Here is a 22,409-nt window from a genome sequence, read left to right as displayed (position 1 = left end):
TTTTGTTGAGACAATGCCTTTTAACAAGTGCCACTGAAAAAAAGAAGGTGCAGCCTCTCCCTCTAATATTTAGATGGGATCACTGTATGGGGAGTGGGGTATTGATTCTTCCTTGAGTGTGCATGGGCACAGCCAGTCACTGGAAAGGTGCACTTCATCCCTACAACAGAATGCCTATTATTTAAACTTATATGCATCCTACTAAGACTCTACAGCTTTTGAGAGGAAAGGTAACGAAAATGATGATAAAATCCTTCCTTCCCTTGCAAAGGCTGATCAGGAGAATTGTCAAGCCCTGCATAACAGGCATACGGCTAGTGTGGGTAATTAATTATCCTTCTCTAATGCGACTTCCAAGAAAATGATGTTCAATGGATTGTGTGTGCATGTGTGATTAGGATTTTTAATGTAGCTTTAACAATTTTTCAGTCATATTGCTAGGATGTCTGCAGTGTGGCAGTTTATAGTGATGTCCAGCACTGGGGCCATCATAGTGCAGACATGTAGCATATGTCCCACCCAGTCACATTATCCTGACACCAGGCCGACCAGTCATAACACTAACCTCTTAATGCGGAGGTCTAGCGAGGCAGCTGTTAGTACCATTTTTTGTAAGTTTTTGGTATGACTCGGCCGGGGTTCGAATGCACGACCTCCCACATCTGAGATGGATGCTCTAACCACTAGGCAACCGAAGCGGTCTCAATGGATTGTGCATGTATACAAAGATGCAATTGTTTGGCAAAGAAACAATGACCATTTTGTTCTTTTAATTATATAAATTGATTATATCAATATACAACACCGACAATAATACTTCTATTTCAATACACATTGGGGCATAAGAGTATCAGTCAACACTTTTATAAAGGAGTGCAGTAAAGTATTAGGACTAAAAATAAGTAAACAAAATCCGTTTTCATTTTTCGTAGTTGAAATGACACCAATGCTTACAAAGGCAAAACAACAGATAAAGGTAGAAGTGAACATAACAAGGAGAACTACATTGGATCCAGACTCCATCTCAAGTGAAGGATGCTGACAAAAAACTTGGGAGTCCTTAATTAGAGGGAAAGTAATTCTCATAGCTGAGTAAAGTCAATTAGCGGTACATTAAAAGCAATATCTGATTGGAACAGGAAAGCAAAAACTTCTCACTCTTAATGGAAATACAACTTGCAGCTATCATCCTTTAGCCATCACGAATTTTAACTGATTATTTAATTGCTGTGAAGGTTTGCCATGCAACATAAAACAATAACCATCCGTATGCTGTCAAGAAAACTCTTGAAATTAATCTGTAAAATGACTGTAAAGCTGCAGCTTCATCCAATTAAAATCAGATCTCTACTGTCCTACATGAAGATCTGAACACTGGGAATTTAATCCATATATTAATAAAATAATTCTTTAAAATTTACCTTCCTATATTTTTGAAAGCAAGGAAATTAATTAAAAGTTTATGTTCAGGGGATATCAAAAAAGTGTGTACTCCAGTGTTCTATGAATGGAGAGTAGTGAGGTGAAAAGGCACAATTCATGAAAGTCTACTATATGATATATTATCGATACACAGACCAAATTTCATGATAGTCTACAGTATGATATTTTGTCAATACACGTACCAAATTTCATTGTCTTTTCATCTTTAGAAGATCGATCACTTGTGCGATGGTGCCATATTTTGAGTAGACATATTGGTTGTATTTATTGTAAGCAGATTACAGACCAACAAAAATTCTTCATCTGTTCATACGTCATCCTCATACTTGACAAGACAAAAACAGACACCTGTTAGGTGTCAGTGATTTTTATTCAACATTTTAGGCAATTTCAGGCTGCTGCATTTGATCAGATGCAGGACTCATCTCGGTTACCATGACCTTGAAACTGCACTGTACAAATGTTTTTCAAACATTATTACCAATTTCATGTCTTCACTTAAATCTTGAAGACAAAATGGTGCCACCTTTAAAACAGAGAGAGAAGAAACTTTACTAGAACAGCTGATGATCTAGAAATGCTTCTGAATAGTCATCTCATTTTTCTGCACTATCCATAATATGCAGTAGGAAAATTAACCAAAAATGAATAAATCACTATCCATAGTATGCAGTAGAAAATTAACCAAAAATGAATAAATCACTATCCATAGTATGCAGTAGAAAATTAACCAAAAATGAATAAAGCACTATCCATAGTATGCAGTATGAAAATTAACCAAAAATGAATAAAGCACTATCCTCAGTATGCAGTAGAAAATTTACCAAAAATGAATAAAGCACTATCCATAGTATGCAGTAGAACATTTACCAAAAATGAATAAAGCACTATCCATAGTATGCAGTAGAAAATTAACCAAAAATAAATAAGCACTATCCATAGTATGCAGTATGAAAATTAACCAAAAATGAATAAAGCACTATCCATAGCATGCAGTATGAAAATTAACCAAAAATGAATAAAGCACTATCCATAGTATGCAATAGGAAAATTAACCAAAAGTGAATAAAGCACTATCCATAGTATGCAGTATGAAAATTAACCAAAAATGAATAAAGCACTATCCATAGTATGCAATAGGAAAATTAACCAAAATTGAATAAAGCACTATCCTCAGTATGCAGTAGGAAATTTACCAAAATTGAATAAAGCACTATCCATAGTATGCAGTAGAAAATTTACCAAAATTGAATAAAGCACTATCCTCAGTATGCAGTAGGAAATTAACCAAAATTGAATAAAGCACTATCCTCAGTATGCAGTAGGAAATTAACCAAAATTGAATAAAGTACTATCCATAGTATGCAGTAGAAAATTAACCAAAATTGAATAAAGCACTATCCATAGTATGCAGTAGAAAATTAACCAAAATTGAATAAAGCACTATCCATAGTATGCAGTAGAAAATTAACCAAAATTGAATAAAGCAAAAAACATCATATGCTCAAATTTTACTAGATGAGGCAACAACAAAAAAAGTTGTCTACTGCACGGGTTGCAAAATTAGGGTAGGTAGGTGGCTTTTTATAACATTATATATATATATATATACACATACATACATACATACACACACATATATATGCATGCTTCCAATATACCTTTAAGTCAAGTGATGCATCAAAGAGTAAAGGTATAGGCACGTGTTTGACAAATTGCTATATGTTAAATGTAAACAGATGATGTATACTGCACAGCCAACAACAGACCAAACATGCTCATTTGACCTTTTTACATAAATTACATGAACATGCATGCTGCTGTCTAGCACTCCAACAGGTACTCACTTATAACTCTAGTCAAACTGCAAAAAACAGATCCTGACTGCCAAGGCATTATGTGCCTGCAGATCATGGTCGATGTTTATTCTACTAATTACTCCAAACAAACTGCATAAAACCAGGTGCAGGTGCATTACGTGATGGCAGATCTGGGTCTGTGCAGTTTGCAGATGAACTTGTTGGACATCTTACGGGTTTAAACAGTACATCTTGGATCATTTCATTATGGCGTTTTGCAGAAAAGCTTCAGTTCATAACAAACTCTTTAGGAGTCTTTATATCGAGTCATTCCAAGCATAAATATCCTCATAAGAGAAAATGTAAACATTTTCTGATCATTGCAAGATCCTCAATACATAAATGGTTTAGTTAAATGCCTGTAGACATTTAAAAATTGTAAAAGTGTTTTTTTTTTAAAAACATACAGGCTCACTATCAGTGATGCAAGAAATACTATGTCAATTACTTCTCTTCTCAATTCAATTGGATTTTTCTCTTTTTCATTAACATAACATCATCTTGCAATTTTAATTTGATTTTATTGTTAGAATTTGATTACATGTCCGGAGTCCATTTAACCCAGACCAGGAGTATGTAAACCATTCTTTGTTATTGTTTGTGTGCATGTATGGTGCCACAGATTCAGTACAGTGATGTCCAGTGTCCATATACATGTTTTTCTGTGATACGTATGGTGAAGGAGTAGTATGCGAGTTGCTTGCATTGCACGTGCCTAACAGGCAAAACCCAATTACATTAACAAGTTCCCTGTTCCATTGTTCACTCCTCCACCAACTCTCCAGGAGTCAACTTCTGGGTGCAATATGCTATTCAATACTTTGCAAATTCTATCAAAAATGACTGCTGCTTTCAATACTTTGCAAATTCTATAAAAAATGACTACTGCACACCAAAACACTACAAAGCTTTTTAACTACATTGTGCTAGTTTTATATATTAATTCCACACCTCGTTATTTTGTGAATTGTCCGTGTGTGTGTTAGATTCATTTACTTTTAATTATTCATATATTTCATGTGTATATGTTGCATTTTACATACATGGCAACCAGTATAACCCTTAGAGGAAAAACTCAGGAAAGTCCCATTTAGCACCATTTTTCTGCACATGATAGTCTACACATGGCAACCAGTACAACTCCTAGAGGAAAAACTCAGGAAGTCCCCACATGAACCACCAACCAACAGGAAGTTATTGGCAAGATTTCTCACATACCCACACTGGCTGAGCCTGATACATGAATCAATGTGGACTGAACTGAGATGCTGTTACCCGCAAAGGCAAAAGCCAAGATCTTTCTGCCATCCAGGTCCCCTGTCAATCAGTAGTTGAATCATTGTTTTATCATAGTACACAAAATAATCCAGGATTGGTGATTACTTCATGTCTGTGATTATTTAATTTAAAGCATGGATTAAACATAGCTGGGTACAGTAATCTCATGTGGTACATAAATTTGGGAGAGAAAATCATACACATATTTAAAGAATTTGTTCAATACAGCAAATAAAACAATCTTAATAATAAGATACTCAGTACATTGCATTTGTTAAAACACTCGTTTTAAAAGGGTAATCTCTGTACAGAGGCCACCTGTGTACAAACATGTGATCATTCTGGATTTGCACAAATACTTTAATTGCACCCTATTTGTGGAATGTTACTACATCCCTAAATTTTCATACAACCCCCTCATAAACTGATCCTTGACAATACCATATATTCCAACCCCGACGAGGAAAAAGTGTAATCCAAGTGGACAAAGAGTAATCCGCATATAACATGATAAAAATTAAATCAGCATATTGACAAAATGATTTATTTATCCCTCAAATACTGCTTCAAGTTTTCGTATATAACATTTTGAGCTTTAAAGAGCAACAGACTCTCAAACTGCAATAACTGCATTTCAAAACAATTTTGTACCAGCGGAGACTATAAATGTTTTGCACACGAGCAGAGGACTAAGTGCTGAGTTATTGAAGAGCCTGGATCTAAATTCAGTTTTACTTTTGTTAACAATGCTGAACAATCTCTCAAAGTCAGCATTAGAATGGTAAAGAACCAATATTCCTTTCATAACCTGACAAAGTAGAGGAAATTTATATCTTCCAGTTATTGGGTCTTTTAGCTGGCAAATAAAAATGGCTCAATTTTCATGGCTTCTGCATTTTAAGTGAAGCATCTTCTGCTAAACACCTAACAATATTAGATGATTTTGTTCTTGCACATGCATATTTTCTGCACTTTGGAATCAGGAAAGATCCGTTTGAACAAAGGACATATGTAATCTACTGCTAGGGGTATTCCGTGTTCTTTTAAGAACTCGGTACATAACACCTCTGCATTTATAAAATTCGTGTCCACAATTTAGTTCTGCTGTAAAAAAAAAAGTTACCTTAGTATTGTAGTCAGTAAAATGAGCTAATTCAAGGATTCTTTGTTTTACCACCATGACAAATATTAAAATCCTTTCCAAACAGCCTGCAGAAATATGTAGTTCATGTATTCATCTCTGAAACGATTTTGCATCTTTTCTAATCAATCTGTGAAATTATTTGAAAAACATTTTTGCTCTAACACACGCATCGACTAGAATAAATCCAACTCGACTTTTATTGCCAAATACCTACAGACTTGTTCTGTACCAGTTATCAATTTGAACAAAGAATCTGCGAGCAAAGATTACAAGTTAGAAAACCATTCTGTTCTCTCTTAACTAAGCCATACAGCTGCTATAAATAGAAAATGAGGTCAAAAGTTTGAAAGCAGAACCAGCCTACTTCTTCTAAATTAAGAAAGTGCATGTAGGTCTCCGGACAAATGTACTCTTATGTCGTAGTTACATAGAAGCAGTCTTTTCTAGAAAATGGTCTGTGGGATTAAGGGGATGTTAATAAAAATGAGAAAACAAATTAATAATTTGTTTGGGAGGGGGATATACAGAAAACATGTAATCCGAATACATTTACGCATAAGGTGTAATTTAGTGGAAAAAGGCGTAATGATTATGCCAAAGCATAATGGTTGGCATGTATGCAATACTACTAAGGTAATCAAATTATTAGAGCTTGGAAAACAATCTCTAATTGGTATATTGAGGGTGTACTTGGCTCAAAATTAACGCTAACCCACTAATCCAAGAATAGTACATGTGATGATGGATCAATCTGACCTATTTTACCAACTAATAAAATTGTCTCTGAAGATAAAGCCTAAAGGTATAATCAATATGCATATTTCCTGCTCATACTTCAACCCATCCAATGTTATAAACCTTTTTACAGAGTTTTTATCAAAATTAGAATACCAATAAGCTCAGCCAATCTGATTCAAAATGAACTATGTACAATCCACAGATCTAACTTAATATGGAACCATGATGATATAAGCTTGTTTACCACGGTGTAGCAAAATCAGGCTGAGATTCCGTTTCCTGGGTGGTAATAAAGTCTGCAAATTACCTCAAAAAAAAATAGGTGTAGCTCTTGCTCATGATCAAATCCGTCCAAAATCTTGAGTATATTCGACTAATTAACAAGCTTGATCAAAATCAATACAAACCCAGCAGATACATTAATCATACAAGGGAATGCCATCCCATATATCATTACATATATCACACACAAAAAAATCACTCAATTTTTTTTTAGTGACCAGAGAAATTTGTAGTGATTTAACAGGTTAGTGGTGTTAGTGATCCATCTGCAAATGAACTAATCTTGAAATATTGGATCAGCATTAATTCTGAGCAGTGTACACCTCAATAGCATTTTACCTATTTCATTTACTGGTTCATGATGCATCTGAGATTGCAAACATGCCAGATTTAATGCAACTATTAAGAATCTGTGGCAAAAATTTGGCATTCTAAATTATATCAACCAAATTCCAGAAACTAAAGGAAAGCATTTTGAGCTGGAGTTGTCTATGTGGACACTGGTAGGAAGAAAAGTACCTTAGTTAAAGTATTGGGCCGGATGGTTAAGATAGTGCTATTTTAAAATGGGTAAAGGGACACATTTTGTGAGATACTGACAATCTTTTTTATGATTAGCAAATATCGATATCCCTCCTAATGCATATCAACTTAATTAGAAATGTTATTCTTTTAATCTTTTCACAGAAAATGATCTAATTTATTGAGAATAATGTTAAGGCCAAATAAAGTATGTGTAGTAGAGGCTACCCGAATTAGCCCATTCTTTACCAAACAAAAAAGGGGAATAAACAGAAACAACTTTTGGGAAGAAAAAAAAAAATAACAAAGGGCTGCATCTATGATCATAGTTAAGTTCAGAATACAAAAAATGCTTTTCCTCCCTAGTTTATGCTTCCTTCGAATCCATCCAGACCAACAAAACATAAAAAACTTGTATTCACCTACCCATCTTAATTTTTTTTTTTTAAATTTTAATCAGAACCACGTATTTTTTATTTGGCAGAATTACTTTTAAGGAACATTTTTTTTATTGAAATAATTCAGACAGCAACCACTGCAGCCAATACTTTCCTCTCTGGATTAGAACTCAGTTATATCCCTTTACAGTTTGACTTTTGAGACCAAAGACCAGAGGAGCTACATACAGAAAGTTTCCAACAGTTGGAAATAATTATTAGTAAAAGATTAATTTATTCAGAAAATTGGACACAATCAACACTGCATGAAACCACACTGCTGATGTGTTTTCCCTCAACAAATCAATCCAAACTATCAAGTTTCTTTTCTTTCAGACTTGTATGATTCACCAGAATATGGTCCAAAATTGCACCACTTTTGTCACTTTTACAAGCCAATCTCCATTATAAATTCATGTTTTGTGAACAAGAACCCCATTAACAGTGACAGTTTATTATTGATCAGTCACCTGGTTTCACAAGATGGCCCTTTAAAAACAGCTGATGAAGTATACAAAATAGAATTCATATGTTCCAGGATGCTGTACAAGGGAGATCACTTGCACGCAATTATCTGATGACGAGTTCACTTGCTGTCCACTAAAACCATTTGCCATTTATTTTTTAAATATAAACAATAAAGCAAAGAAATGCATCAGCATATACTTCAAGTATCTTATTCTGTTCTCATTTTAAAAAAATTCAAGTATATTCAAGTAAACATTTGGTCATAATTCAAGCACATTCATGGACATGAAAAAGGATTTCAAAACCCATGTAATTTAAGGATATTCAAGGTGTATACAAACCTAAATGGTTAATATTATAACAGCATACACTGAAAAACTCGTCTTACCTACAAGATTTATTTCTTGAGATTTATGATTCCACCAAATCCTGTACTGTTTCCATTGCAGTTATGTTTTCCTAATATCGGCATCTGTAACTATAAAACAAAGTTTGGAATATACCAACGGCCCCTCACTGTCCCCAAATTATAGTCATAATGCACAATATGAACAAACCTCTATGTCATGGATATGGGTAACGCTATATGCTCTACCAAGATCATGGTGGAGAAAAAAAAGAGAAATGTGTCCCTTTGCCACTGATGACCCTGCCCCCACTCCACTTGAATACGTGGTGCAAGTACAAAAAGATTAATACTTCTGATATGACAACAGTTTCAAGGTCTCTCTATACTTTATCCATATTATTCAGACATGATTTTAGTCTTCCCTACAAAAAAAACTGAAAAAATTCTAAGGGTTCTTTGGGGGTCCTCCCCATATAAGGTCTCAAGGGGCAGCACCCTTAATCGGGGGGTGGGGGTGTCCAAAGACCACCACCCCCAGCCAAAAACACATTTTCAATTTTTCTGTATGCAGCTTCTTTTGTCGGTGCTGTTCCAAACTCTTCCAGCCATAATTACCTTAAATCAGCTCTTTATTGCATAGGTCACAAATTGCCAGTCCTCTAGCGTTCAGTTTTCTTAAAAAGTGACCAACTAAATTTCCTTCCAATTTTCGCTCCAGCCATTCCAATTTATGCATTTTTAAAAAAACCTGTATGTAAACTTTGTGTGTCATGCTCTGTCTCAACAACCTGGAACGCCACGTTTTGCAAGCATACTTTTTGTTTCCATTGCCACCAGTTTCCTTTACACGAAGTTTCATTGGATTAATTTAAACCTTTGACCAATCAGAATACTCTTTACGAGTCGTGTGCTAACAAATATATGGAACGAATAATTTACTTGGGTCATTGCAGAATGGGACTGGATAAACCATTTTTAAAAGAACTGGATCTGAGATGATATAAAAAAAAAAGACTATATCAAGAAAAATCTTATTCCAGTTCGGAGAAAAGCGGAATTGTGCTTTTAAAATGGAGAAAAATCATGTCTGATTATTGGTAGATGAGCATCATCGGTCCATCACAAAAAAAGCCTTTATGTCAAGATGTTTTTTGGTCCATGTTGGACAAACTCGGTTGAAAAGTTTTTAAGTGGTTAAGTTTCTCTATTCTTACTAATGGTGGGAATATTGTAAGGCAGATTTTACAAAACAAGAGGAATCTTGATGTTTTTGATCAAGTCTGATCCATTTTTCCATTTTCTGCATTTGTAGTCATATTTAATGGTAGACTGGCATCCTTTTCACAACAATGAAATCCCATTTATGTAGTTTTGTGCTGATGATCGATTATAATAGAAAATAGGTTGGGTTGGGTAAAACAATGCAACAATCAATTGTGACTCAACTATTGACTGTTGCACAAAAATACATCAAGACCTAAGAAGGCATATAGCTTAAATAAACCTCTATAAATACATATTTGTTTCATTTTGACACTAAATATTGGCCCACATTTCATATAAATCTCCCAAATTTAAACATACATTTACTTTTGTTCACAATCTGATCTTGTCACACAGAAAAATTGCTCATTACACACAATGGAAATTTCCGATCAAATCCGATAAAAGCTAAACTGCCTCCAATAATTTTAATGGCATAACTGATAAAGACTTTCTTAATTAGAACTGCCCCCATAAACGATCAATATCTGATCAGTTACTTACTTTTTATGTGTATTTGTTATTATACAGATTACTCTCTAATACGAATGGTTCCGAATAAATATTATTTATACCACTAGGTTCTTGTGTAAAACGACCGATACATGTTACTATTTTCAAACAGAGTGCACATTTCCAGTTACCGCAGTAATGGCAGATCCATCACAGGAAATGTTTCCAAACCTCGGTTATGGAACTACTTACAAAACTGAGACGCTAGGTCCGAGTCAGGGTAAGAATAATCTTGATATTGAAGGACAAATTGCAAAGTTTGCAAGAAATCATTGACTAAGAAAGGTAAGATTCGTTACATGTCAAAGTGGTTTACTTTTTCTTTTGTTTGGTCTTCTATCTGTTGCACTATAATAGGCCAATGCAGGATACTTTTTACTGACTGCGTCCTTTTCTGCTGTTATTAAAATATTTGAGGGATTTCTCAAAAGTTAACCTCATAAACCAATATGCACTTTGGTCTATGTACAGAGACCGTCTTGTGCTAATTTGTTCCTTCTTTACATGCTCATCTCTTCAATTTTATTTTTAATTGGTTTAATATGTATCAGTTTCTGTCGTCATCCAATGCCATTTTAAATTTTGTATTTATTTTTTGTTTTCTTTTTTTTTTGGTACACCAACTATGTTACATAATGGATTGAAACTTTAGTGAATTTGGCAGCACAAGACATTTTTATTTGATCAAAAATCCAAGTTCTACAAGTCAAGCTTTCAATATAGCCCCAACAAACAATGTCCAGACAAATTTTGATTATTTCATTATTTTTGTGCAAAATATTTACCACTAAAATTATATTATTTTAAAAAAATAAACTACAACCAGAAATATTTAACATTTATTAAAACAAATATAGTATGTTCCAGTAAACACAATCTTCAATTTTACATAAATAGAGACCATAAAGCATGAAATTCTTTTGATTTTATCTCACATCACAGCTCTATTGTTGTGTAATAAGCATTTAACATTTGAATAACAAAAAGTATAACTTCATACCTGAAATGACAAGTGTCATGCCAAACTCTTTGCAAAAGGCAGGCATAACTTCTGAAATATAAAGAATGTAGGAAAGTGTGGATACAAGCAACAAGGTGTGGCAGAGCAGGGTTTAAAAAGTGGTCACCACCATGAAAATTTAGTTACATTTGCAAGCAACAGTTTACCGAGGAGGACTATGAAACTGTAATCTATCATGATATGTTTATTTATTTCTGTTTTCAAGATACAATTGTTTTATTGTGGTATTTGCATTCTAACAACATGAACATTAAGTAGTGACCATAAATTTTAAAAAATAGAAGAAAAAAAGAATAACAGCAGCAATAACCAAACTTAATACATGCAATTATGACAAAAAATATCAGGCTTATTTGCAACAGTAACAATAATAGAAGCACTGGAACAACAGCAAAAAATACACAAAACAAGATATTTTTTTAATGATTGTAGTCTAGAGCTAACATAGGCAAGCTGTTATAGTGACAGATATAGTCACTTAAATTGAAACACCACATCCACATCTTGATCATTTGATAATCTTTTTTATGGAAATGCCTAACATATAGGTAACTAGTTTTTTCATCGAGCCATGACAGTCACTTTTCAGAAAGTCATGATTATCGGTTGAACAAAGACAAAGTAAACCAGAAGGAACCTACTTGACTAAAGCACCACCTTCATTATCTGGGGAAAGTAACTGACCAACGTCCCCCATACTTAGTTATAAAGTTAGAGCCTTTTGTAAAGTGTATAAACACTAAACAAGTTCAATGACTTTTGCTGCAGGAATGCATTGCAAAGTCAAGAATGTATAATACAAGCCATTATCTACCACTTCACCGACTAGGTTCATTTATGGGGTTCATTTTCCAAATATAGCTTCCTATGTGTAATGCAAACTTTACAATATCAAAAATAATTTATCTCAAAAATAACAAATTCAATAAGTAGGGCTGTCAAAAATCAAGAAAAACCAACCCTGGTACCCATTGCGAAATTTAACGGGTACCTGTTAGCACTTGAATGACATGTACAACCGTAGACCAACTAATTGTTATCCCCATTTCTTTAATATTTTATATGGCGATAGAGGCTAACCGTGTAATGCACTACTCGGTCTGATGCGTCCGCACCGATGTAGCTGCGAATGATCTGACCGCACGCTATTAATTAATAAATTTATTTAGAATGACCTTTGTACACAGATGGTAGGTATAATCCAACTTTTAATGATCACTGTGATCAGCCGTGTTAAATCCTTTAGAACACTCACCTTTTTTTAAAGTATAAGTCCTTGTTAGAACAGACCACGTTTAATCATCGGCTTTTGACCGCAGATTTGAATTACCCACGCATGCGTGTAAAGCAGCTTTACCACATGTCAAGAGTAATGCGTTAAAACCGTCTTTGTGTGTGTGTGTGTGTGTGTGTATGAAGATTTCAAGGTGTCTAGGTGATAATTGTTCATAATATAAATTGTGGGATTTCTTCGACATGTGTGTTTGGAAATCAAAGGTATCCATCTGGATTTCATTAAAAGAGTACGCAATGTACCGATCATTTAGCACCCACAATCAATAGTTATCATCTACAAAGAGGTTTATTACCTGTAGAACAATGCTATGTTTTAACCTTGGTATATAATGCCTCGGGGATAACGGTTTGTCCTGTTGCACAATGCCAATGAATTTTATTAATCCAAACAGACTCTCTGATGTATTGTTTATTTATATTAAGCAGGGATCTGGTTTCTAATTAAAGCCATAGCTGTCACACCTGTTTGAAGTGGTTGGCGAGTGTGGCGATTTTTTTTTACGGGTACCCGCGTTTATGTTTCAATACCCGGGTTTTTCAATACGGTCGGGTACCCGGGTACCCGTTGACTGCCCTATCAATAAGGCTTTACACTGTGACAGTGATGGTAATGACATCTTGTGTAATAAGTTCAAAGCCTTTCACCCAATGCTGATTTTATCCTTGTCAAACTCGTAAAAATTCGTAAAAAGATCGTCTTCCTTCAAATCTGGTCGACTTCTACAGAGGGGTTCTATTGTTTAAAGGATTTTCTATTTTTGATAATGGTGGCTATATTTAATGCTGGATTGGCATGATCTGTACAGTACAAAACTGAAAGCTGTCAATTAACAATAATGTCTTGTCAAATTCTGCACAGCAGTTAAAAAAAAAAAAAAAAAAATTTAAAGGTACTTATATTTTTTTTAATGGTGGCTATAATTGTGGATCTTAATAATTTCCAAAATTTCAGAACTCATGTCACTTTGCTTTTAGTAAAATTTAGTAATATTCTGTTCTTTGATATTTTGACAAGTCATTAAAGTTGGTCAATTTTTAAACAGGCTGGCCATATTTAACACATTAACCCCTAGCAACAACTTTACAGGGCAGGAGGTAGTAGCCTACTGCTGAGCTCTGTAGCGTCATGGTCATGCACGATACACTAAAGTGGGTGGTATTATAGAAAGGTAGACAGATGTAGCTCTACAATGATACCAAATAATCTGGAATATCTAGTTGCACTACAAAATACAGATAGAAAATCCTCATTTTTTTTGACCTGACTTTTATTTACCCAAAATTTGCCCCTGGTCGGAATCCGATTTTTGTGTCTGGACTTTAGACTTTTTGGTCTCAGATCTAAGGAAAACTGGTATGAACTGCAAACAGACAGATGAACCTTTGCAAAAAGTAGGATAAGATGGGCATATGGAATAAAGAGTGGTCTCCATACAAAAATAATGGCTCCGTTTAGCAACAAAAAAAAGAAGAGAAGTCCAACTTTTACCCTTCTGCTCATGCACGAGTCAAATAGCCAATGAAAATCGATGTTTCTAACACCACTCGGCAGTATGTTATTGAAAGATGACTGGGGATTTGGTGTTTTGGAGTCTATTCAGAAATAGCTTTCAAAATGTGTTTCCTACTCGATTTTCAGGCAAAAATGACAAAAAGGTCCAGGGGTTAATGTATTAATGGTCGATCAACAACCTCTGTATACAATTAAAATCTTTCACTGCCAGTATACTGTCTAGAAAATTTAGTCAAATTATTCCAGCCATTTGTTGAGAAGCAGCTGTTTAGAATTTTTCTCTTCTTTTTATAGTAACAGTGGTCATATCAGATGGCAAGTTAGTAGCATTTATATAAATCAGAAAGCCCTGCCCATTTCTGTCTTAAATATAAATTTAGTAATTTTTATATTTTCAGTAATGGCTTTTCATAACCAACAGCAAATTATCATTTGAAATATTTGAAAGCCTTTCAAGTCAACATACTTTTGACAATTTTGGTCCAATTCTGTTCAGTGATCTTTCACAAGTTTAGCAATTCTTAGCAATGGCAGCTGTAACTGAATGCAGATAGGCATCACATGTAAAAATTTCAAAGCCCTTTATACCAGGATGCACGGGGGGGGGGGGCACTGTGTCAATTTTTTAAAAGTCTATTCAGTGGGAAAAAAAGCCATCTCAAGATTTGTCTCGTCAGTAATGGCAGTATATTTTACAATGGATTCACATCATTTATGTAAAATCTGCAAGTTCAAACTGGTCCCACATTTTTTTTTTTTTGCTGAAAAAGAAGTTGCTGAATGCAAAACACATTTAGCCTTGCAGACTGGTGAACTAAAAACTGAATCAAGCAATACAAAAATAAGTGTGTTCTATATTCCCTAGAAATTAGAATTGACAATTCATATTTCTTACTTGGATATGTGTGAAGGACTGTATTTATGAAGAAAAAGTATAATACATGATGCATGTTACTAGTAAATTTAATTTTGCCTTAATTCAGTGATTGGAAATGAGCTTTAAGTACTTTAAAATATCAATTACATTCAGTATTTTTTCCTTAAGTCAGTAACTGGCATGAGCTTCAAACAATTTAAAAAATTACATTCATTGGGGAAAAAAGAAAAACATATGTCCTCTGCTTTGAGATTGTATTTTAATTAATGTAAATAACAGATATACAAAATCTATATGAAAAATCATTTAAATCTGAATTTTATTATTGGCATTAAGTCATATTTAATTTCATCATATTCATACTTACAAGTGCAAATAGAGGTAAAATTACAATCACATTTCACCAGTACCTTTGTTTTGTTTTTTTTACAAATAAGGGACCATCCATTTAGCATGTACACAAAAATCTGGCAAAGCTTGACTCCTCCCTGTACATGTGCGTTTTTACCCCTACCCCACCTAAGTACGCTTGACACACATCTCCAAATTCATAGAACTGCCTATATCTAATCCAAGCAAAAACTATCAAGGAGTAATAATATTAACGTGTTTAATAAAACATAGTCCACCGACGTTGAATGTCTGGCTGCATCAAAGAAATGAGCTGCGTAACTTTAAAAAGTTTGGCTAGTGCACACACAACAAAACTGGATGTTTTCTGTGTGTTTGCTTTTGCGAATTGCGTACACCAGTTACACTACATAGCATTCCTTTCCTCGTCATAATTCAGCCATTCCCTGTCTTTTGTCCATTTCAAAACACTTGTCTTTGCCCCCTCCCACAGTTAAACGGCCTCTCCCTAACAAAGATGTAACTTCAGTGGATGTTCTGCATGATCAAAGCAGTGGCTATTGTGAACACTGTTATAAAATATTAGCATCAGAAGACTGTGTTAGTTTCAGCTTGGGAAAGGTGTGTTCCCATCATACGAATCCATCTGACACTCGGCGCGTTGTATTTAACAGCTCCAATTACGGTATCACAAGTCATAAGTTTGGTAATTGTTCCTAATTAATCGAACCTCAACGTATTGTTGAAATTAATAATAAGGCGGAAAATTTTCAAATCTTAGATGCCTATGCTCAGAGATTTTAATTCCCAACAAATGTAAGGCATTCTGCTTGGATATCTCCACGTGTATTCAATTATTTGTTCATTCTTGTAAGGGAAAAATATAAAAGCTATTCTTATTATCATAGAAAAGGTTGTTGTTGTTGTTGTTGTTGTAGGGTTTAACGCCATTTTTCAGCACACGATAGGCCATATATGGCGGCCAGTATTAATGGTGGAGGAAGAACCCGGGAAAACCCCGGAAAGAACCACCGACCCACGAGAAGCTACTGGCAAGCTTTCTCACATACCCACATTGGCTGAATCCGCAACTCGAACCCACGCAGACAGAGGTGAGATGGCAGTGATCCGTAACGGACAGCGCTTTAGACCACTCGGCCACTCGGGGCCCCTCATAGAAAAGGTAGTTGTATGGAAAGGATGTGTAATAACATAATCATAATAAATTGATCTAATTCTTATAATTATTTCGATGGAAATGTAAAATATGTCGTTTCCTGTTTGTGACTGTTGGAGCGTTTGGGTTGCGAGCAAAAAAAAAAAACATGCAAACTAATTTCTTTGAATAGTTTTTGCCATGTTCTTTTGTGTGATATACCACTTTGTAGCTAGTTACTGTGGTCAAGTGAATCAAGTGTGATACGTCATTTTTTTCATTTAATTTGTTATCAGATTAATTGGGATCAATTTACCAAACTTCTGTTGTTAATGACAGGACCTTAATTTGCTGTTAAGTGAAATGCACAAAATCGGATGGATTCTTGTTATAGAAACGCACCTTTCCGAGGCAGAAATTGACTTCATCTTCTCATGTTAATATTTTATGACTGTGTTTACAATGTCCACTGCTTTGATTCTACAGAACATCTGCTAAGTCAAGTCTTTATTAGGGAACGGCATAAACAAATGCTGATTATTGATAACCGAAACTTACTAGCCCATCGGACTAGCGGACTACCGCTAATTTTGAGTCCTGTAGTGTCTGCTAAAATTCAAACGCTGACTGAGCCCAGTCAAACAAGTGACATATTATACAAATTATTATCGAGATTTCAACCAACCTGTTACCTATGCATACGTACATTATCAGTAGACCCCACATACGAAAGTGTAAGCATTTGGGTTACCCCCTCCCCCTCCATGTGTACATACTAAATGGATGGCCCCATAGTTCAAACATGTCTTAAAAATCATCTAGGCCTTAGTGGTTCAACCACATATATGTAGTTAACAACTTCATATCAAATTTGTGATTACAGCTGTAGTTGTTGTGGGTTTAATCTTTCTGCACATGCCAGGCTATACTTGGCAAACACTATAACTGGTGAAGGAAGGAAAAACCACCAACCGATGGCAATTTAATGTATGTTGTCAGGTTTTATTCTTCTTGTTCCAGTAAGTTAGAAAATAGAAGGTAGTGCAATTTTAAGAGCAATATGGTATTTGGATAGATACTGGGCTGTCGGGATACATAACAGTTTCTGGCTTCCTGATTTCTCTTGCCGCTTAGGCTCCTGATCAATGTCTGCTTTTACAGTATATTTTCATGTAAATCTGAACTTTCTGGAATTCTAGAACATTTGAACCAGACAGAATAAGTGTCCGGACAAATGTTTATGAATTAAGTGGCCCGTGGAATGAACTGTTAAGTTTGTTTGATTAAAAGACCTGACAATTTTTAAACTGTTTGCTGTTTTGTGATGTCTGCAGAGTGGAAGTTTATGTCTAGCACACCACAGGCATTCAGCATCAGATCCCACCCAGTCATATTATCCCAACACCAGGCCAACCAGTCCTAATACTAACCATGTGAGACAGCTGCTAATACCATTGTTTTAAAGTCTTTGGTATGACTTAGCCAGGGTTCAAACAAGTGTCCTCCCGCATCCAAGACACTCTAACCACTTAAACAGTAACAATAGACATAAAGAGGGCTTAAGCTACCAACCCTTTTGAATTTATCAATGTCTGGTTCATATTTCTGGTTAGCCTTTATTATGAAATCTCAATTCAGGAGTCATACTTGGCTTTTCAGGAAATTGCAAATTACTGTCAGCCATATGCAAATTACATCGACTAAGTTATCCCTCAAATATTTCATGCACAGTAGGTCACCAGCATTACTGTGTCAAACTCAGTTTGGTAAGATATTTCTCGCGAGTTTATTTCAAATATGATTTTCATTCTGATACACAAGATGGTGTTAATTTTTCTTCTCTGAAATATTAAATTTACTTAACTGAATAATTTTCAATGCAAGACTATTCCCTTACAATACCTGTATAATTTTCATCCCATGAAATAGCTGGTTGTGTTGCAAAAACTTACTTCATTATTGATGTCCAATACTTTATTTAAACATTTCTTTGGGGCAGCCAATTCATCTACGCGTGTCAAACTTACTCCAGATTCAAACATGGTTTTCTTGTCTCATTAGCAATTGTAATTAGGAATTTATACTATCAGACTTGCTGCTCCCATTAATTCTAACCTTTAATCTTCATTCTTGTTTCATTTATATTGCGCATTTCAGTACAACAATGTCATGAAGTCAAATGAACATTAGCATACACCAAACATATGAACATGTACAACACAAGAAATTATTGAGATATAATGTACTCAAACTGCCTCCATTTAAGACAATCACATCAAATATAAATCGCAAAAACTATGAAGTAAAATTTAATCTGTCAAGCTTTTTTATTTTTATTAATATCTTATTCTAAAATAAATCATCTCATGCAGGTTTCACTTCTATTTACTTTTCATGAAAGAAAATTGTTTATGAATAAGAGAAATGCTGAGTACTTTCAACAAAACAAAGGGGAACCCCCATGTCCTCAACATGGAGAAAGTGGGAAATCCCTTCATTTCCCGCGAAATTCAGACACAATGCAAACATACGGCTGCTTCTACACATAGATAAGTTACATATCCAATGTGGTATTAGAAGATTATTTCACTTGAATTCTGGACACAATAATATGTCCTTTTAGCACCCCAACCCCCTCGTTTCCCGTACAGCCTAACGACTGTAGCCTAGTTGTTGTAACGTACTGTGCTGTACATTACCCACTATGCATCGCTCAGTAGACCGCGCACTTCCAATGGGGAAGTCCAGTTTAAACATAAAAAAACTAAAATTTTACCATATTGAATTATACTAGAAAGCAATTAAACTTGTAAATGTTAGCGATATAACCTTACCTTTAAAATTTTTTTAGTTAAAACCTTTGATAACTTTGCAAAGTATAAGATAGACCTGAGCTACATTCGGTTTCCCTCGTGAGGTGATTGAGGTTCCAGTCGACAAAATGGCGACCGGTTGCTCACGTGACTGGCAAGAGGGCGACGTCATAGGCCCGTCATGCATAATGAAAAATTCTGTCCAATCGTTGTTTAGGGGGTTACAAGTTGGTATAAACGGGCAAGAAGTCTGTAGTGACGCACAATAAGTCACGTGACATCTTTTTATCTCTTTCGTCATTAAAATGACGTCATTTAAGAAGTTCTGCTCGAATTGGACGATTTAAAACAGTAAAATGTGCACACTGAACGTCAGTACGAATATATATGGCATATATTTCTATTTTGTAGATACTTAAGTTTGCCAAATTGAAATAACCAGAGTTATGGGCACCTGATAGCACTTTTTTTTCAGCCATTGCACGGATTGCTCGTGCAAAGGGTGATATAAAAGCCGTTATGGCAATGGAAACAGATCGGCGTGCTTATAGATAGGAAGTAGTTATGAGACCGTTTTCAAATGAACATTTTTATACGGTTTCTTCCACGTACAATAAAAAATAAGATCACACGCCCCGGGATTAGTATAATGTATGTCTTTATTAATTTAACATTATAAAATATCAATAATGAAAACACATTTCATGTATACGCTCCAGAAGTGTGTGCGTGTGTGAATATATATGTATGTATGTATGTATGTATGTATGTATATATATATATATATATATATATATATATATATATATATATATATATATATATATATATATATATATATATATATATATATATATATATATATATATCTGTGTGTGTGTGTGTGTGTGTGTGTGTGTGTGTGTAAACGATATAAAAGATACGAATGAAAACTATGTATCAACTCACTATTCAAGGTCAGATTGTGATGATTTTTAAAACAGAAACATCTAATTGTATCTGTGACTTGAATTTGTCCACTGTATTAACAACAAAGCTCGGCACCTTCCGAAAGTTTCTTCATTCGATCTTTAAATCATTAATTGAGTACAGAGGGTAATTATCCGGAACATCACTAGAACAAACGTTTACAACCGAACCCATCTCCAAAAAGATATTTAACAAGAAACATCTTTTCTTTTCCTTTATTCAGTTCATCTGAAAGAGTTGTATATATTTTCTATCTCGTCTTTTCCACTGTAATTTTTTTTTTTAACGCAAGATAATCCTTCTGATTCATATAAATGTATGATAAGTGTCTCTTAACATTTTAACATTTTCCATTTAACACTTTACATTTCGTAATCATGTATTCAATTATATCATAAAATGTATTTTATTTTTCGACATCCTTACTGCAATTACATACAACTGACAGTGATGGTAGAAAGGTGTTTTCGATCTATATTGTTGAACAACATTGATGGACTGTATTCAAATAACAATCCGAGGCATGTATAATTTGGTAATCTCTGAAGCCCGTTTGAAATATCCAAATTATTTTATATTTTTAATTTAAAAAAAAATTAAAAATTGAAATTATATACAGCATGAATTCTATTAGAAAAATATTTGTTTTCGGAAATTGTGATATTGTTTTGTTTACAGTGAATTGACCATTGATATATTGTACAGGAATTTACGCGAAATATTTCTGGGGACACGAGAAAATGCTCATCAGCCAGTGAAGATCATTGGATATATTTTGCGAATGTGAATACCGACCTTTAACTGAAACGTTCCTACTTACGTATATACTCAAATATTTTATATACAGTATAAAAGTTACTTTAATAAAAGCAAACTGGATTCTACGACGAAGATTGACGGTACGTAATCAATATTTTCTTTAAAGATTTGTATTCAAATCTATGCAGCACAGCCCCGGCCTAAAGACAAGGCGAACGAGGCAACCCCCTTGGGCCCCGAGCTTTCAGGAAATAAATCCTCAATGCAATTGTTTTGGTTGGGGCCTCTCTCATCGTTTGCTGCCTTGGGGCTCCGCATACTGCCTTGGGCCTCGCACATCCGGGCCTGATGCAGCAAATTAGTCCAATATTTCTTAATTGTAAACTTGCAATAACGAGTAAGATGAACAGGAAGATCATAATTTTATTACAAGTATCCATATTTTCTCCATGTCTTCTCCCAAAATATATCCAACCATTGCGAAGGAAAATAAATAAATAAATAAAAAGGTGCTAGCTTTTTAAGTGTAACTAAATTTTATTTGCCTAATATATTTAGAATGATGGTTTGGCAGCATTATATGCAACCGACAAAATACGATAAAAATATTGTAATATTTAATAACGTCAGCAATATCGTGGAAACATCTGTCACTGACAAAATTAATAACATGTTCGGGGTAAATATTTTCCGAAGAAAGTTGCATTCTTCGTGAAGCAAAAAGTGAAGATTTTTAGGATGAAATATGATTGTTTTGTTGACTTTTTTTTCTTCAGAACAAAGCATGGATAGCAGTCTTCATAAAAGGAACTCTCTCGTGAAAATAAGTCACGTTATCATGTTATTCACGCAGAGGGCAAAATCTTCGCAAACAGTAATTTTCTTCATTGAGAAATATTATTGTTTCATGACAATTGCAGCTTTGGGGCGGAGAAAGAAGACTCCTATGGCAAAGAATCTTCAGGAAAAATGACTTCATCTTTCACAGATTTCGTCGAGTATAAAACTATTTATGAAATTAAGTGGTCACTTTCTTCAAAAAGAATTATGAGATTAATAGCCTGAGACAAAGTCGCGAATGAAAACCGTTCTTGGTGAACAAAAATGCTTTTTTTTTTTCTTTCGCGAAAACTGGTCGTTTACGTGAATTTCTTCCCGCGCAAACAATCACTGCGTTACTGATGGTCCATCAACGATCATAAACAAAATTAAGTCTGCAAAACGTTCGAACCGGGACGAATGATTAAATATTTTTCGTATTTCCACATAGTTGCTATTGGAACTTATCATACATAACACTAGTTAACAATAGTGAAACACAATATGTTATATAAAAAAACAACAACTAAGCTTTAAAA

At 34.5% G+C, this 22,409-nt stretch overlaps 1 protein-coding gene across 4 annotated transcripts in view; it reads right to left on the bottom strand.

Annotated features, from left to right (window-relative positions):
• The window catches only part of LOC149787377 (uncharacterized), a 41,454-nt gene extending 21,984 nt beyond the window's left edge, over window positions 1-19,470 (bottom strand). Inside the window, exons 1-3 of one of the 4 annotated variants that reach the window (XM_089977958.1) lie at window positions 19,345-19,470; window positions 11,297-11,347; window positions 8,560-8,649 (exon numbers count right to left, since the gene is read on the bottom strand). The gene's annotated coding sequence lies outside the window, so the exon portion shown is untranslated. The remainder of the gene's footprint in view (window positions 1-8,559; window positions 8,650-11,296; window positions 11,348-19,344) is intronic. The other 3 variants (XM_089977960.1, XM_089977961.1, XM_089977962.1) reach the window with 3 other exon arrangements.
• Between the last annotated feature and the right edge of the window lie 2,939 nt (window positions 19,471-22,409).

Source organism: Sinohyriopsis cumingii, chromosome 12, assembly GCF_028554795.1.
Source record: "Sinohyriopsis cumingii isolate HCF-2022 chromosome 12, ASM2855479v2, whole genome shotgun sequence".
Classification (NCBI taxonomy): domain Eukaryota; kingdom Metazoa; phylum Mollusca; class Bivalvia; order Unionida; family Unionidae; genus Sinohyriopsis; species Sinohyriopsis cumingii.
The sequence above is the reverse complement of the archived record's forward strand: the minus strand, read 5'-3'. Positions and strand labels throughout refer to the sequence as shown.